The sequence below is a fragment of the Candoia aspera genome, chromosome 2 (genome assembly GCF_035149785.1).
Source record: "Candoia aspera isolate rCanAsp1 chromosome 2, rCanAsp1.hap2, whole genome shotgun sequence".
In the NCBI taxonomy this organism is placed as follows: Eukaryota; Metazoa; Chordata; class Lepidosauria; order Squamata; family Boidae; genus Candoia; species Candoia aspera.
In genome coordinates this window covers 262,512,951-262,518,950 of record NC_086154.1, presented here as the reverse complement: position 1 = coordinate 262,518,950, position 6,000 = coordinate 262,512,951, and the positions used below count along the sequence as shown (strand labels likewise).

Here is a 6,000-nt window from a genome sequence, read left to right as displayed (position 1 = left end):
TCATATAATTGCTCTCAAAAACTGTTACAAGAACAGCTAAGAGAAAAGGAGAGAACTTCTTAGTAATTTACATACAACTACAAGTCTGCGATAAAAAGTTATGTCCTTTGGTCCCTATGTAGCTAAGGAATGACAGATAAAGAATGCTTAGTGACGGTTGCCATGGGTGACCACGGCAACAACATCCTTGGTGGCCACAGGCACTGCTCGAGTTTGCATTTCCGGTTTGGGGAAAAGCTATGATGGTGACATCAAGTTCACTGTAGAAATCCAAGTTGATCTTGCTCCTGCCACGATTTTGTTTTTATTTTTATTTTTTCGTTCATCTGATGGTTGGTACGGTTGCGTTGTCAACCACGCGTCCTTCAAGCCCAGCTGACGTGACTTTTCTCGAAGAAATGTTACAGTCTAAACAATCAGAAAGAGCATAAGTCTGAAGTCTTCAACTTGACTGAGATGTTAAAGGTGTAATCCCACAGTTCTCGTTCCTATATATATTTATTTAATATATATATATTTATTTATATATATATATCTATATTTATATATATTTCTCTAAGGGTGGCCCATTCAGCTGATGCCCTAAAAAGAGAGAAAGACTGTCATTCCAGGCTGGACAACACCAAACCAAGCCAGTCAATATACAGATTTGTTTTTTTTGTTTTTTTAAGGAAGGAATAAAAGATAGAGAAAACTGACAAGGGAAGAGAAGATCAAAAGAGCATACCTTATAATTAATAAAGAAAAAAAACACGCACACAAATTTAGGAGAACATCTGTTTCCAAGACAATCTTGTTCCCTTTATGGAAACTAAATGCAAATTTGATGACCCCTATCTTGCCTTTTTTAAAAAAACTTGGAGCATGTGATAAGACCCATCGCCCCTTTGGGATGTCTTCCTAATATTTTCTAGGAATGTCCCAGATACTAGCTACTAACTGTGAAGAACTTCTGGTCATTATAGCCTCTCAAAGGTGACTCTGGCTTAACAAATAACAGAGCTAGATTAAGAAGCACTCCTAAATGCAATGTTGCTTCTGAAGTGGGACCCTAATATTTATTTGTCTGGGGCTGTAGCATAAATGACATTTTCTCTAGTCACTTCAGATGAGGAGACAGTTCTAAACATTTATCTTCTCTGCAGCTGGGTAGCTGCTGATGTCCCCAGCAGAGATGTGTTCTCAGAAGAATCCTGTGTTGTTCATCCGTCACTAAAAGATGAAAATCTTGTATTCCCTACGTCAGTGTTTCTCAACCTTGGCAACTTTAAGATGCGTGGACTTCAACTCCCAGAATTCCCCAGCCAGCTGCTGGCTGGGGAATTCTGGGAGTTGAAGTCCACGCATCTTAAAGTTGCCAAGGTTGAGAAACACTGCCCTACGTTTTCTATCTTTTCCCTTCCTGTCAGATTTCTATGTTTGCTGAGTGTGAGGAGGCTCCATATTCATCTTCAAACTACAAGGCACTCCTGTAGGTTGTGTTGCAAAGGCCCACCCACCCACATCCCTGCTGAGAAGAAAATGGGGAGAAAAGCTCTCCCTAAATGTTGACCTTACCCAGGCTGTTTCAGAAGTAGCCAGGCCTAAGTTTTTCCTAAATACTCTGCAGCCTTGCAGGATTCTGTGGGTTGGGAAAAACATAACCAAAAGTGTTGCCCCCCGCTTGACAGTTAAAGACCGTACCAGCATACCGTACCCCTATTTTTTTGTGTGGTGAAAAATCAAGATACTGATTTTGGTACTTGGGTCTGTAACTGCAAGTCTTAACGTGTCAACGTGTGCAGGTTCCTACGACAAGTGCGAACTTCTGTTTAGAGTCTCCCTCCTAACTGTCCTTGGAAGGCCAGCTGCCAATAAAGTATTTTCCTTTGCAAATTGCAGGGAGAAATGCTTCAAACAGGTGGCTTGGAATGTAAAATTGCTTGGAACAAACTTCCTCTCTCTCTCTCTCTCTCTCTGTGCAATAAAATGAACATAAAAATGTAATGCTAACGTTTCTTAAATAAAAAAATTTTTTAATCATGATCCAACTGAACTTGACATTTAAGGAGGATGCTTAATCATTACGGATTAGCTCTTATCTCTTGCTGGCAAGCAGGTTTCTCTTCTTATATACTTGGTGATTTATTACATCAAGAAAACTTAGCAACTACAGAAGCTCCCCTCTGGCGGTAGAGAAACGTCATGCTTTATATCAAACCATGCTGGCAGGTTTTCCACACTGTTGATTGAACAAACAGCAAACCGTACACAGCAGTTTAAACAATTACAACACCAAAAATTATAAGAATAGAAGGAACTAAAGGAAAAAAAGAAGAAAACACTCATCCAGGACCCTTTTTCAGTTGGAACCAAACAAAAGAATACAGTGCATTTTACTTTTGAATCAGGATTTTTTTTTACCCCAAATGATATTCTCCCCCCTTCCCCAAAGCAATGGATTTATTAAGAGTTATTGTGCTACTCAACCTTAAAATTAGAAATTTTGATAAGGCACTTAAGAAGCCATCGGCTCTTTTCTAGCTTGCTTTGGTACGTAGCTATTTTCTTTTGTACGACTACTGCAATTAACTCTGAATTTTTGGAGAGGGATCAGAAATGTTTCAAGGAAGAAAGAAAAAAAGAAAAATCAATTGAAAAAGGCCCCCAATTATTCATTTAAAACACAAGAGTTTAGGGTGCAAAAATACCAATCACACAGTTCTGTTTCCTTCTTTCCTGGAAATATTCATACATAAACAACAATCCCATTTCCCCCCCTCTAAAGAATTAGGAATTCATGTTTTTTTTTTCCCCCTTCCAGGTGATATCTAAAGAAGCATAAGTCGCAAGAAATCAAACCACAAAGAAACCACTGCAAGCACTAAAAGAAAACAAACAAATAAATAATAATAAGAAAATAAAAATGAGCACAGCAATAAAAAACTGTGGCAGCACAAGAGTCAAGAAAGGCACATGTGATCATGACTGGCCAATCATTAACTGATACAACATCCAAGAAAATAATGTTTCAATCACAGCACCTACACGAAACTTGACGGCATGTCATGCAACCAATTCTTAGCTGAGTTACATGGCGCCATCATATCACACTTCAACTTTGAGTTGATTTGAACTTACGGACTGGGGAACTGTATTCTCCACTTTCCTGTCATTACTTTTTTCCTAGCTCAGCGCGAGACTGTGGTGGATTTGACTGGCTCTTGGTTGATTTGGTTGGAATTTGATTGAATGACAAAAGAAGAAAAGATTTTTTTATATATATATATATTGGTATTTATATATAGTTTGGGAAAAAAGGGGAAAGGTGGGAAGGAAGATAGAGATTAAAACCCAAAACAAAAAAAGGATAAAGAGAGAAAGAGGAAGAGAGGGAGGAGGAGGAGGAGGAGGAGGAGGAGGAAGAAGAAAGCACTAGAATACAGCATTGTTCCAAAAAGCTGTAATGAAGACACAACCAAACAAAGAGAAAACAAAAAGGATAAAGAAACAGGAAACAGAAACCAAAAGGAATAAATCAAAAGGAATGGAGGAAGCCTAGCCAAAGACACACTGACACAGAAGACACAGTTCATGTGGACGCATAAAAACAGTGACCATTAACAGAACAATGTTGTGGCAGCTGAGAGAAAGCATGCATTCAATGGATGACTGCAGACATGGATAACTGGTTTGCAAAGTCTGGAAAATATATTGGCTGCCAAACATCTCTTTTGGAGGTTGGACTTGAAAACAAACCTTTCCCAGCCATGCCTACATCTCCAGATCTGAACTGCGTGGGGTATTTCTACCTAAATAGGTGAACTTTGCCCCAAACATTTGAGTCCTTCTTGGGAAGGGCCTTGGAGAAAGCTCAGACTTGATATCCCTTTTGTCCAAAGATGTCAAGAAACGAAAACAGGCTGGGCTGTAATTGCATTGCAGATGCCTCATTGCAGTACTTGTTGTATAGGACCGCTGTGTGAATGCCAGCTACTTTTGGGGTGCCAGTCCCATGTGAGAGGTGTGTGAGCGAGCAATGTTTCAAGCAGCTTCCTCAAATCTAGAACTTCTGCTCTCCTTGAATTCCCTTCTTCAATAGCATGTACTTCCTTTTCTGTTCTTCCTGAGAACAGAGTCAGTGAGGCACATCTTCCCCAGCTGCAAGTCTGATCAAACTTTATGTTTTCTGAGCACATAGCTACAAGCCATGAAAGAGAGAGAAAGCCCCGTGAACGCTTTTCAATTCCCCCATGACCAGCAAGGAGACAACCATGTTATGAATGTAGCAATATTCAGATAACTTCTCTGCTCTTCGCACTGAGAACTTAAGATTGATTCACCTGTTAAAGCATCTACAAAACACGGCAGAGGCCACACAGAAGCAATGTTTCATACACAACTCCCTTTCTATAGGGAGTTCCTGTATGTATAGGAGAAGGGTGTTCATGTTAGCAAAAAAAAGAAGAAAAGAAATCAAAGTATCACCTCAAGATTTAAGAGAGTTTCTGTGGCATAAACTTTGGGGGGTCTAATCCAATTGATCAGCTGCATGAAATATTCTAGAAAACTGATATGAACAGAGAGTAATGAGTTCAGATTAAAGATCTGTGGAGTATGTGTCTCTCTCTATCTCTCTATCTCTCTATCTAATTATCTCTCATCTCTTTCCCACTTTATCATTATCTATCTATCACTGTCATTATCTTTATCATCTATCATCCTCTATCTATCTATCTATCTATCTATCTATCTATCTATCTATCTATCTATCTACCTACCTACCTACCTACCTACCTACCATCTATCTATCATTATATCCATCTCTCTATCATTCTACCTACCTACCTACCTACCCCTAATCAATTTTATATTTATCATATGTATATATCTACCATCTCCCTCTCTCCCCACCCCCCACCCCCATCACACACTGTAAATGCAGAGGATAACAAGAGGATAACAACATATCTTTGAATTTATAAAGAACTCTGGATTCACCCAGAGAAGAACTTCACCACTTCCAGTCTTGTGATAATACACTTCGGACATTTACAGTTTGGGTGGGATGAAATTCACTGATCCTCTCCCAAAAGGTTTAAATGATAATGACTTAACAGCATCAGCTACTGATTTAGCCCAGGTTGACCAGCTGGAGAGGAAGAGCATAATGGTGTGTGTGTGTGTGTGTGTGTTGTCACTCACAGCTTGTGATGTAGTTAGGGTTTTCTATCACATGTTTATGCTGTTACTGGGCTTTACTGCTCACTTTCAGTGACTTTCTATTGGGCTGTCTTCCTCCAGCTTTAACCAAATCAGTTGGAGATCCTGTAGTTATAACCGTATAACTTGGGTAGTTTGCTTGGTATTAACCTTGTTTGAGTTTGCATGTGGGGGTCCTTGTGAATATTTGTATCTTTGCTGCTTACTCTATTATACAAATCCAGCACATTTGGTAAGTTTATGCTTCAGTATATTAGGGAAATCCAGAAAATAGGTTAACTTAACTCAACGACCAGCTCAACTATTGGCATAAATGTAGATACATCTATTTGACACACTAATAGTTTTGCTAATGAAGGAGCCAAACACCTTTTTTTTTGTAAAGGAAACAGCTATACAGAAAAGTCCAGAAGAGCCAGGTTAAGAAAAAGAGCATTATCTCCCCAAACTGACTCTCATTCATGACTCTTAGATGTTTATCAGGGTGGTCATCAGCAGTTGCCCACCATTTTTACTATCTAAGAAACCCCCTAGACCTCATACAGATTGAACAGCCAGCCATGTACGTAAAGGGGATACCAAAGACTGTGCTTGCTATGCAGCTTCACAGCTTCTTATGTCTATAAATATAATACAAATAATAACAGAAAAAAAATATCGAAACAGGTGAAGCATGGACCAAGGGAAGTCTCCTGAGCTAGCTTCACCCATGTCCAATTAAAGGATGCCATATAACCTCTTATGTTTAGCACATTTAATACGGAATTTTCCTTTCTGACATCCCTGTACCATATTTAG

General features: G+C 39.1%; 1 protein-coding gene across 1 annotated transcript in view; it reads right to left on the bottom strand.

Annotated features, from left to right (window-relative positions):
* Nucleotides 1-472: 472 nt before the first annotated feature.
* Nucleotides 473-6,000, bottom strand: part of LOC134491856 (CUGBP Elav-like family member 4) — an 88,958-nt gene continuing 83,430 nt past the window's right edge. Inside the window, exon 10 of the mRNA XM_063295881.1 lies at nt 473-582. The gene's annotated coding sequence lies outside the window, so the exon portion shown is untranslated. The remainder of the gene's footprint in view (nt 583-6,000) is intronic.